This window comes from Stomoxys calcitrans, chromosome 5 (genome assembly GCF_963082655.1).
Source record: "Stomoxys calcitrans chromosome 5, idStoCalc2.1, whole genome shotgun sequence".
NCBI lineage: Eukaryota > Metazoa > Arthropoda > Insecta > Diptera > Muscidae > Stomoxys > Stomoxys calcitrans.
The window spans coordinates 4,035,731-4,048,557 of NC_081556.1; the positions used below are offsets into that span (position 1 = coordinate 4,035,731).

A 12,827-nucleotide genomic window follows, 5' to 3' on the forward strand; every position below is an offset into this window, starting at 1 on the left:
AGGCATCTTCCTTCTTGTGTTCCTGTGGTATCACAATGGACGAAAACGTCTAAGTGAGTCTGATGGCAGACTGCCAATTAAACCTAACCTAACCCAGTTAAGTGTGTGCTATTCTCAAAACACTTTGACTGGCATGGTGGATCGTGATTTCTGATACACCATGTATCTTCATCAACACAGTTGTCAAATTTATGCGTTTGTTGCTCTTAACATTGATGATTAGTTTGTATTAAAAGAGTGGAAATTAAGGCTTTCTTCACTCCTACTGTGCTAAGGAGAGTTATAGATCTCATTGAGCACTGTTTCGAAACAAAAAGGTGCTCTTCACCGTACTCAATAGTAGTTGGGTAAGTAGAGCACCTTAATTAATTTGACAAAGGAGTTGGTGAAGATACATGACGTATCAGAAATCACGATCCACCATGCCAGTCAAGGTGTTTCGAAAACAGCACACACTTGCCTAACTGTTGGAAGTTCTTTGCTATGGTATTCTTTGAATAGAAAGCATTGAATATAATCACGAGCTGGAACATGTTCGAAAAATCAGGAAAATCTTAATATTAAAAGATCAACATTAAAGAGCGCAAACAGACAATTCTTTTTGTTAGAGGATCAAAGTAAAATTAAGTACTTTTCGGTACATACACTTTATACACTATTGCTGATACTTGAACTTGAACTTTTTCTCTACACATATATGCAATGAGTTACTTCAATTTTTGAGAAGAAGCTTAGCCTGGACGAACGGCTTTTTCTCATATGTTCGAGAAAGTACAACAACCTCAGATAGGACTATGCATCTGTATTACCTAAATGCTCATTAGCCTACTGTCGCGTCTTATTAATGATCGTCTCAATAATAATGATTGTCGTGCCATGCAAATGTTCTTCAACACCGTTTTTTTCGTAATTTTTTACTATATTCCTCTGCGTTGTTAATAATTCGCTTTAATATCATTGACAGCAGGGTAATTTGAAATAATATTCAAATTTAGTTCGAATGTCTGCATTTATTGCCGCCTATTTAAATCATTCTCTTTGTGTTGTACAACATTTATTTGACTTGTACAAGATTTGAAATGTGATACACGAAATTCACGAATAACCAGTAACTAGATGCCAAACACATTGTCATTATGTATTTTTCAAGAAATTTGATAACAAAAATGATGACTTCAAAAAGCGTGCTACAATAAAATATTACGCTGTGGTAACTTGTTTATGGAATAAGCAATTATTGGCCATAAACTTTGCATTACTGGGACATTTTGTTAATTTACGTATTTTGTTTTTTGTTAAAACAATTACAAAGCAATACATTATAATTAAAAAAAAGAAGAAAAAGAGCTGGGCTGAAAGGAAATTGAATGAAATGGGGCTTAACAACAAAGGCAAAATGAAGAATGGCTGGTTTCAGTACTAACTAGACTTCACAAACAAAAATATAATAAGAAAAATAAGCTAACTTCAGTCTAGGCGAGTCCGATGGGCTTCCCACCCACTACCAGCAACTTACACACACGAACTTAGTAGAAGGGTACAAGTAAAAAATGTCTGCCTATTCAGACAAAATTGAAGCTTCGTGGCGCCATAGAAGACTTATCGTGTGATTGGTTATAGATCGATTTGGACCATTCTAACCACGGTTGTTTGAAGTCATAAGATCGGAAGATCGGTTTGAATGGTAGCTACAACAGGTTACAAACCGATTTGGATCGTATTTGGAACAATTGCTGGAAGTCTTAACAGAACACTACCTGCACTATTCTTAACAGAACACTTCAGCCACATCGGACAAAACCGTGGCTCTTAAGGGCTCAAAAAGTCAAATCGGGAGATCGGAATTTATGGGAGCTATATCAGGCAATTGACCCATGTAGCCCATACTTATCATGTTGGAGGTCCTAAAACAACACTACGTGCAGCCAAATCATATAATAAATAGGGCTTCCACGACCTCAAGGCCTCAAATCAAGGGATCGGTCTATCTACCATCGATATCCCAAAATGATCCGACCTCAACCAAATCCGAAACGAATATCGAGAGACATTATATAGCACTGTTCCAAATTCCAGCGATTTCGAGCAAAAAATGCAACTTCTATGGGCTCAAGATTCCAAATTGGAAAACCGGTCTATGTGCCGTCGAGAAGCCTAATACAGCGCACCGTTCTAAATTTCTTCGAAATCGGGTAACAAATGCACCTTCTATGGGCTCAAGACCCCAAATTCGGGAGATCGATCTATATGCCATCTATATCTCAATATGATCCGAATGTCGACCAAACACGACACGAATATCAAAAGGTCTAATATAACCGACTATTCCAAAATTCTACGAAATCAGGTAAAAAATTCACCTTCTATGGGCTCAAGACCCCAAAATCGGGATCTGTATCGCAATATGATCTGATGTCCACCAAATTCGACACGAATGTCAAGATACCTAATTAAACACACTGTTGTAAATTCCAGTGAAATCGGCTAAAAAATGCAACTTACATGGGCTCAAGACCCATCTATATCCTAATATGGTCCGATCTCGGCCAAAATTTGACACGAATATCGAGAGATCTAATGTTACACACTGCTCTAAATTTCTGCGAAATCGGGTAACAAATGCAACTTCTATTTGCTCAAGACCCTAAAATCGTGAGTCCTATCTATATGCCATATATGTCCCAATATGATCCGCTCTCGACCGAATTGGACACGAATATCGAGAGGCCTAATATAACACACTGTTCCAAAATCCGGCGAAATCGGGTAAAAAATCGATCTTCGGGGGCCTCAAGACCGCAAAATCGGGAAACCGATCTATATGACATCTAACTCCTAATGTGATCCGATGTCGCCCATACTTCATACGAATATCGAGGGGTCTAATAAAAGCCACTCTTCCGAATTCCAGCAAAATCGGGAACAAATTCTTCTTCTCTTTAGTCTTAAGACCCTAAATCGTAAGATCGGTCTATATGATGAGATCGAACCCTATTTGGATACACCAAATATGGTTCGATCCCGACCATACTTGGCACGGTTATCGATGGACCTTTTGCAACCTACTGTACCGAATTTCATCACAATACGAGTAAAATCTGCACCTTTTATGGACTTGAGATCCAAAATCGGAAGATCTAATTTTGCGTGACTAACTGACTGGCTATTTACCGCGCAGTCCAAAGTTAGAATCATGAAATTTGACACGAATATTGGTCAAGGGTCATAGGCACGGTATAAGACGCTATTTGGTAAAGGTAAAAATGGTGACCATTTGGCTGGGGCGAACCAAGAGGGATAGAATTATGGGAAATTATTTGCGCCCAAATTAACGAGCATCTAGAAAAAAAAAGATTTGTTTGAAAAAATCTTAAAATCGTACCGGAAGATGGTTTAATAGTACGTTTAGTTCCGAATTTGGTACTATTTGGTACTTTCTTTGTAAATTGAGCTAAAGATCAGAATTGTGGTACATTTGGACAATTGTACATTTTGGTACAAAAACGTACCAAAAAAGACTTAGAAAGTAAATTTCGCATGGGACGATGGGATAGAGCTAGACATTCGAAATTTGGCTTAGATGGAAAAAACTAAAAAATAGTTTCAGAAACGGCAGGAAACATACCGCAATTGGTACCATTTAGTACTTTCTTTACAGATTGAGCTAGATCGCAATGTGGGTACAACTAGGAAATATATGATGAGAGACTTAATGATTTTACCAAATTTCGTACATCGTTAAACGAAAAATAGTGCAAAGTTGTACGAAACAGCATATCTACATCCAAAGCGAAAGTCGGCAGCTAGAATAGAGCTATTTGCTATGTTGTACAAAATGCGATATGTAGTAATCTTATCAGAAGTGGAAGAAAACGTAATAATAGTGCTGTAGTTGGTACCATTTTGTACTCTCTTTACATCAAAATTGGAAAACAGAAAGCGCAATTAGCACCCGATTTCCCCAAAATTTAGAATTTAAAGTTTTGCTAAGGGTTCTAACAGCCGTGACAAGAATAGTCCAAATAGGTTCATAACCTGATATATTATCTCATATATTCCGATGGCCCTATTTGACTTATTTGGCCTCTAGGGGGCAAAATTTAAACGTGCTATTTTTAATCACTTCTATTAGTCATGAAAAGCACGATTCATAGGTATCTGTGGATCTATCTTCTATAAATTTGAAAAAGTCATTCTAAGAATGTGCCATCCATGATGCAAGGTATATACGATCCGGCCAGGCCGAACTTATCGCGCCTTCCCTTGTTGTTATTTTTTAACATTCTATTTTAATGTTCTGAATTTCATATAAATTTATTCATTTAATAAATAATTAAATAGTTTATTTATATTCTTCTAGAACGGCTAGTCATTGAATATAATCTCTGGACGAATTCTTATTAGACAAGGTTCCGTTCACACTTCTAGTTCAAACTATGAAGAACCAAAACCAAGAGTGTTTGAATTTCTTTCTAAAAAATCTAAAAAAAAATAATTAAAAGCTTATTTTCTAAATTACAATTATGTAAAAGAAAATCCATGACTTCTATTACTCAGCAAGTTTGTTATAAAAAATAGGTACTCTCTTCAAAACCCGGGATTTATGTATATGTATGAAAAAAACAAAAATTATTTCAATTATTTGTAAACTGTCCTCTTAAACCAAAAAACTCTACTTGCATTACTGTTCACCAAAATCTTGCTCTCCAGAAACTCCCAGGATTTCTCCAACGCCAGCTTCAATGGAGCAACAAATCAATTGACTAAGCTCACTATTACAAAGTGCTTCAAAACTTCCATGTCAAGACATTTTTAAAACTTCGTGCTCCCGCGTTTCGTTAAATGAGTATGTGTGTATGTATGTGCATTATTGTAATCACCAAAAGTTCAACGCCAATATGCCGTTTGTTTTTGCTCTCTACGTGAAAATATTTTGTTTTCATTTTTTGTTTTTGTGCTGTGTATTGCTGCTCTCGTATAAACAAAAATAAAAGCAAAAAAAAAACAATATCAACAAAATTCAAATGCGAGTAAATATGAATAACGTGTTGCTTGTATTTATGATAATAACAACAACCAAAGCGAAAACAAACGACTTAAGCAGCAGCAACAACAATTGTTACATGGATTGCAAAAATCCACCACACGTTTCTAAGAAGGTGCAAGAAAAGAGAAAAAACAATTTTTAGCATAAACTCTCTAAAACATATTTTCTCTCAAAGAGAGAGAGAGAGAGGGAGAGAAAGAGACAAAGTACAAATCATGCAAAATATCTGCTATAGGCGCTCTTCGTGTGCTTTGCCTTAACAAACCCCTGTTGGTGAATATTACACAACCCCTTGGATAACCTACAGAGCAGGGTTGCCATCTTCAATTAATCAACAACAATAATTCATGATAAAATCTAAATATAACGAAATTTCTTCGAAATGTTTTACATATTTGTGATCAAATAAAAAAACTCTCTATAAATTTCAAAGAACTTTCTTTCTTTTTTAAACCTTTAATATCTTATCCTGAATTCCTTGTCCGATTTTTACGAAATTTCACATATTCGCTATTTAGAGCTTTTATATAAGCATAGAATTATTAAATTAAAATTATTAAAAAGAAATTAAGTTCAAAAAAAAAATAATAACAAAACATTTAAAAACAATTATAGAATTAAGAAAAATTAAAAAAAAAAAATTTAGATAATAAAAAAAAAAATTAAATTAAAAAACGCAAAAATATATTAAGCGCAGTAAAGTCCATTTCAATGCACTTACCATAAATTCATGCATGTAGCCCAAAGTAGTAGATCTATGACCATATTTCGCTTTTGTTTTAAAAATATAGAAACCATCAAATGCAATTTTCAGAAAAGCTTCGGTTCGGTTTCGAGTTTTCTAAAATTGATGACTTATGACAAATTCGAACTAGCATTTTAAAAAAATTAAACTATATTTTTATACCCACCACTATAGGATGGGGGTATACTAATCTAGTCATTCTGTTTATAACACCTCGAAATATTGATCTGCGACCCCATAAAGTATATATATTCTGGATCGTCTCGACATTCTGAGTCGATCTAGCCATTTCCCTCCGTCCGTCTGTCGAAATCACGATAGCGGTCAAACGAGTAAAGCTAGCCGTTTGAAAATTTGGACAGATACTTCTAAGGTCGATGTAGGTCGTTGGGGATTGCAAATTGGATACATCTGTTCAGATTTGCATAGAAGCCTCAATTTTCAACCGATTTGGCTGAAATTTGGCCCAAAACCCTATCTTATCGCTAACAACATCAGCGCCAAGTTTTATCCGAATCGGTCAATATGCTAATATATGTCCCCCTTAGTACCGATAGCCCGATATGACTCTTTGAGATCAAAATAATTCAAACTTAACCAATCTTAGCACTCTTTTAAGATGTCAAGATCCCAAATCGGTTTAAATGACAGCTATATCAGGTTATGAGCCGATTCCAACCATACGTAGCACAGTTGTTGAAAGTCATAACAAAACAGATCATGCAAAATTGCAGTCAAATCGGATGAGAATTGCGCAGTCTAGTGACTCAAGATATCACAATCCATGTTCCGTTTATGTGGCAGCTATATCAAAACATGGACCGATATGGCCCATTTACAATCCCAACCGACCTACACTAATAAAAAGAATTTTTGCAAAATTTCAAGCGGCTAGCTGTACTCCTTCGAAAGTTAGCGTGCTTGCGATAGACAGAGGGACAAAAATATTACAAAAAAAAAGTTACACTCAGAGAAATGGTTTAAAGTAAAAGCAGGTAATCTCCTGTAAATGGGAAAGTAGCAATTTTTTTGCAACAATGGCAAACATTTTCTGCTGTATTCGTATATTGAATGGCATTTGTTTTGTTTTGTTTTGTTTTGTTTTGTTTTGTTTTGTTTTGTTTTGTTTTGTTTTGTTTTGTTTTGTTTTGTTTTGTTTTGTTTTGTTTTGTTTTGTTTTGTTTTGTTTTGTTTTGTTTTGTTTTGTTTTGTTTTGTTTTGTTTTGTTTTGTTTTGTTTTGTTTTGTTTTGTTTTGTTTTGTTTTGTTTTGTTTTGTTTTGTTTTGTTTTGTTTTGTTTTGTTTTGTTTTGTTTTGTTTTGTTTTGTTTTGTTTTGTTTTGTTTTGTTTTGTTTTGTTTTGTTTTGTTTTGTTTTGTTTTGTTTTGTTTTGTTTTGTTTTGTTTTGTTTTGTTTTGTTTTGTTTTGTTTTGTTTTGTTTTGTTTTGTTTTGTTTTGTTTTGTTTTGTTTTGTTTTGTTTTGTTTTGTTTTGTTTTGTTTTGTTTTGTTTTGTTTTGTTTTGTTTTGTTTTGTTTTGTTTTGTTTTGTTTTGTTTTGTTTTGTTTTGTTTTGTTTTGTTTTGTTTTGTTTTGTTTTGTTTTGTTTTGTTTTGTTTTGTTTTGTTTTGTTTTGTTTTGTTTTGTTTTGTTTTGTTTTGTTTTGTTTTGTTTTGTTTTGTTTTGTTTTGTTTTGTTTTGTTTTGTTTTGTTTTGTTTTGTTTTGTTTTGTTTTGTTTTGTTTTGTTTTGTTTTGTTTTGTTTTGTTTTGTTTTGTTTTGTTTTGTTTTGTTTTGTTTTGTTTTGTTTTGTTTTGTTTTGTTTTGTTTTGTTTTGTTTTGTTTTGTTTTGTTTTGTTTTGTTTTGTTTTGTTTTGTTTTGTTTTGTTTTGTTTTGTTTTGTTTTGTTTTGTTTTGTTTTGTTTTGTTTTGTTTTGTTTTGTTTTGTTTTGTTTTGTTTTGTTTTGTTTTGTTTTGTTTTGTTTTGTTTTGTTTTGTTTTGTTTTGTTTTGTTTTGTTTTGTTTTGTTTTGTTTTGTTTTGTTTTGTTTTGTTTTGTTTTGTTTTGTTTTGTTTTGTTTTGTTTTGTTTTGTTTTGGTTTGTTTTTTGTTATATTTTATTTACAAAATTTTACTAAACTTGATTCTGCGGCAACTCTGTCACCAATTAACAACCCCTTTACAAAATTTACAACTATGCATAAAAGTGCCAGAGATCCAGTGAGAGAAGTAGAACTTTGTTACGCCGTGAGAGAGCAGTTATAGCAGGGCAATAATGTGAGACTAAGACATAAAGCTTTTTGCTACCCTTAAAGCTCTTCATCACACAGAAAATCTGAGAAAAATCACAAATACCAAAGATTTTCACCACGCTAGCAAGTTTGGTGATGCATGATGGGTGGGTGGGGGGGTCACTAACTTGGCACATAGAATGCCACTGACTGACTGATGGACACACAAACACACCGCAACTGAAATGAACTCAACTGAACTGAACTGAGCGCGTAGTCAAAGGTATCCAACGAAAAAACTTTTCACAACGTTGCGAATTGTGGAGCCAAACGGACGTGTATGTAGTCGCCCCGTCAAGTACCACATTTTTTTTTATTTTTTCTTGTTGATTGTTTAAGAAAAGAAAAGAAAATTGTGAAAGATAGAAAGAAACACAAAACAAGATCGCTGCTGTCATCAATGTTTCCATACAAAAATTAAAATTAAAAAAATAAAAATTGCATAGCAAGCAGGCTAGCCATTACTACTCCATGCCTCCCTACCCTACTATACAGCGCTACGTTGAGTGAGACGCGAGTGTGCTGTGTAAAACACAAATTAAAATATAAAATACAACAACAAAAGAAATTATCCATAACAGCAACGCACGATAAATGTAACAACTAGAACAGAAATGAGCAAAAATCGACAACAACAATAACACACACACACACAAACAAACACCCCAATAAGACGGTGTAATTTAATAATTGATGTTTAGAAAATAAATCGAAAAAGCAACGAAACAAGAAAGAAAAAAACAAAATGTAAAAAGTGGAAAACAATAAAGTGATAAATGTGGAAATTCTACGAAAAAATAAATAAGCAAAAAAATAGTGATAAAAACAAACGATATATCAATATCATTCAAATCAATCAATAGTTTCAAACAAATTAGCAGAAGCAATAAAAAAACTAAAAAAAATAATCTTTACATTCTTCAGTAACTGATTGTGCTAATTTTATTCTTCTTTGCGAATGGGTTTGAAGAAGCCAGCCACAGTTTTTTTCTTTTTTTCTGCTTGTCTTACTTTAAAAATTAAAAAAAAAATACTTCTGTTGCACTTTGTGTCATGTTCAAATTTAACGACTTAAAATTTTTCCAAAAATGATTGAAATAATTTTAGAATTCACAAAAAAAACCAAAACTACAGATTTAGTATTAGTTGGTTGTAGCTGCTGTTGTTGCTCTGGTTTTTGTTTGATTTTATTGGCATTGTGTTCGATGCCTTTTGTGGCATTATCAATGTGTTTATTGTAAATAAATGAAACCGCAGCAGTAGCAGCAACAGCAGTAGTAGCAACTACAAAAAAGTGGCCGTCAAGCAACAACAAAATACGCTCCCCCACCCTCGTACGACTTATACAACAATACGTTGTGCCATCCATCCATTCATTCATTCACTCATTCATCCATCATCATCATCACCGAGTACCGAGCATGGTGTTATAGTTGCCACTGTCTGTCGCCAACGCCATCGACATCACCATCACCATTGACATTCCATTGTATTCCGCTGAGTTAGGCTATTTTTCATTACGAGTGTGTTTGTGCGGCGCCGTTATATCAATTAAAACAAGAATTCTTGTGCATTTTTGCTTCTTCCTTCTTTTTTCCAAGTTGAGAGAATTGTGTGAAAGTGGGTAACTGTGGCCTTATCCCCAAAATAGGGTGTTGTAAACATTTTGTAAAAAATTTTAGGCAAATTTTTTGCGAGCAAGCAAAATATGGAAGTGTTCGTCCATCGATCTGTATGTGTGTCTGTTCGGTATCTTCTGAGCTTATAAAGCTATTTATTCGGAATTTTATTGGAAAAATATTTTCCATTCAGTTGAAACATTGCAAGTTATGTTACAATTACAAAACGGGTGTGAGTTCCTAGAAAGTTTAGTATATCAGACAAACATACTAACATTAAAATTAACAATGGATTCTGCTGAAATATGAGAGCTATATCAGGTTATAGATCGATTTAAACCGTACTTGGCACAGTTGTTGAAAGTCATAACGGAACACTATCTGCAAAGTCTTAGCCAAATCTGACAAAAATTGAGGCTTCCAGGGACTCAAGAAGTCAAATCGGAAAATCGGTTTATACGGGAGCTATATCAGGTTCCTGACCGATTTGAAGCGTACTTGGCACATTTGTTGGAAGTCATAAGAGAACACTATGTGCAAGATTTCAGCCAAGTTAGACACAAATTGCGGCTTCCAGGGACTCAAGAAGTCAAATCGTGAGATCGGTTTTTATGAGAGCTGTATCAGGTTCCTGACCGATTTGAAGCGTACTTGGCACATTTGTTGAAAGTCATAAGAGAGCACTATTTGCAAGATTTCAGCCAAATCGAGCAAAAATTACGGGTTCCAGGGGCTCAAGAAGTCAAATCGGGAGATCGGTTTATATGGGAGCTATATAAGGTTCTGGACCGATTTGGACCGTACTTAGCACAGTTGTTGGAAGTCATAAGAGAACATTATGTGCACGATTTCTGCCAAATTAGACACAAATTGAGGCTTTCCGGGGCTCAAGAAATCAAATCGGGCAATCGGTTTAAATGGGAGCTATATCAGATTCCCGACCGATTTGAAGCGTACTTGGCACATTTGTTGATAGTCATAGGAGAACACTATGTGCAAGATTTCAGTCAAATCGGACAAAAATTGAGGCTTTCAGGGCCTCAAGAAGTCAAATCGGCAGATCGGTTTATATGGGACCTATATAAGGTTCTTGACCGATTTGGTCCGTACTTGGCACATTTGTTGGAAGTCATAAGAGAACAAAATTTCAGCCAAATCGGACGAAAATTTAGGCTTCCAGGGGCTCAAGAAGTCAAATCGGGAGATCGGTTTATATGGGAGCTATATAAGGTTCTGGACCGATTTGAACCGTACTTAGCACAGTTGTTGGAAGTCATAAGAGAACATTATGTGCACGATTTCAGCCAAATTAGACAGAAATTGAGGCTTTCCGGGGCTCAAGAAATCAAATCTGGAGATCGGTTTAAATGGGAGCTATATCAGATTCCTGACCGATTTGAAGCGTACTCGGCACATTTGTTGGTAGTCATAAGAGAACACTATGTGCAAGATTTCAGCCAAATCGAGCAAAAATTGCGGGTTCCAGGGGCTTAAGAAGTCAAATCGGGAGATCGGTTTATATGGGAGCTATATAAGGTTCTGGACCGATTTGGACCGTACTTAGCACAGTTGTTGGAAGTCATAACAGAACACCGCATGCAAAATTTCAGCCAAATCGGACAAAAATTGCGGCTTCCAAAGGCTCAAGAAGTCAAATCGGGGGATCTGTTTATATGGGACCTATATCTAAATCTGAACCGATATGGTGCATTTGCAATCCCCAATGACCGGGGCAGCCCCCTAGGTACTTACACCTAACTTTTGATATCAAATTTGTATTCTACTTCCAAATACCATTTGAGCCCCTCATATTGTCCCGATCCGTTCACTTTTATTTTTGGCTAGTACTTTTGGGGTAAGGGGGAGGGTCTACCCCCCTCGCGTTATCAAAAAATTATGTAACCTATTGCTCCTTCCAGACAACTCCCCACAGTCTGTGAAAATTTCAAAGAAATCGGTTTAGCCGCTTTTGAGTCTATACGGAACAAACAAATTTACAAACCCACAAACACACAAACAAACAAATAAACTCACAAACAAACAAACACAAATTTTTTTGTCAATATTTTGTTTCTATGGAAGAATTTTTCAATATTGTAGAAAATTTTGTCAAAATTTAATTTCTAAAAATTTTTGCAAAAATTTTATTTCTATAGAAAATGTTAAAATTTTTCTTCTTAGAAATTTTGTTTATTACAAATTGTCAAAATTCCTTTTTTATGAAATTTTGTCCAAATTTTAGTATTTTTAAAATTTTATTTAATATTTTATTTTGTGTTAAATTTTTTTTTAAATTTATCAGAAAATTTTGTCAAAATTTAATTTTTATAGAAAATTTCCTCAAAATTTAATTTTTATAGAAAATTTTGTCAAATTTTAATTTTTATAAAAAATTTTGCCAAATATGATTCTTTTTATAAAACTAGCTTAACCGGGGTTAGCTATCTAGAGATTAGACTATGCTCTACTTCCAAAGACATTTCATTTATGCCCCATATTGCAATGGTTGGGAATTATGTGTGTTTTGGGGAATAAAGAGGCCCCCAAAATATTTGGTTCCACAATTGGATATAAGATTGATTTTTCAATCTCAAATACCTTTCCTTTGAGTCTCGTATTGTCATGATTGGTCTATATAATCTTTTGGCGGGCTTAGGTTTTGGGGCGACCCCCTTGGAAACACCACCAAAAATTTGGCTCTATAAAGTTTTGCTTTTAGGAACTATAAGAGTGCAAACTAAACATCTGAAATCACATTTTTTTTTTTTTCATTTAACCAACACCCAGGAGATGTTTCCTTTATATTCAACTGCATTGTGTTGGCTGAAAGAAAGTTAGAAATGGGAGGGAGGAAAGAGGAGTAGTTATTATTGACATTTGTCTTGAATTTCTGGTTGCCCTAGTCGCTGGGAAAGATATTTGACGGAAGTCGATTCCACATACGAATAGTTCGGGCTTAAAAGGAATTATCCCTGTAGTGCATTGTTCGGTCAGCTGGGCAATCAATCACAAACGGGTGTGGAATCCTCAAGTCTTGTAAATATATATCTGACGAACAACCTTACGTCAGCAATACGAAGGCAGATATCAGTGGAACACACACACTATGAAAGTAACGATAGAACAGTGTTA

The 12,827-nt window shown here is 34.6% G+C and overlaps 1 protein-coding gene across 8 annotated transcripts in view; it reads left to right on the forward strand.

Annotated features, from left to right (window-relative positions):
* LOC106096281 (protein kinase C, brain isozyme) overlaps positions 1-12,827 on the forward strand; it is a 189,763-nt gene that overhangs the window by 22,046 nt on the left and 154,890 nt on the right. For 4 of the 8 annotated variants that reach the window (XM_013263933.2, XM_013263934.2, XM_013263936.2 and 1 more), the window contains exon 1: positions 8,255-8,354. The exons of 3 other annotated variants lie outside the window; for them this stretch is intronic. The gene's annotated coding sequence lies outside the window, so the exon portion shown is untranslated. Of the gene's footprint in view, positions 1-8,254; positions 8,375-12,827 lie in introns of those variants that run through there. One more of the 8 variants, XM_059370407.1, reaches the window with a different exon arrangement.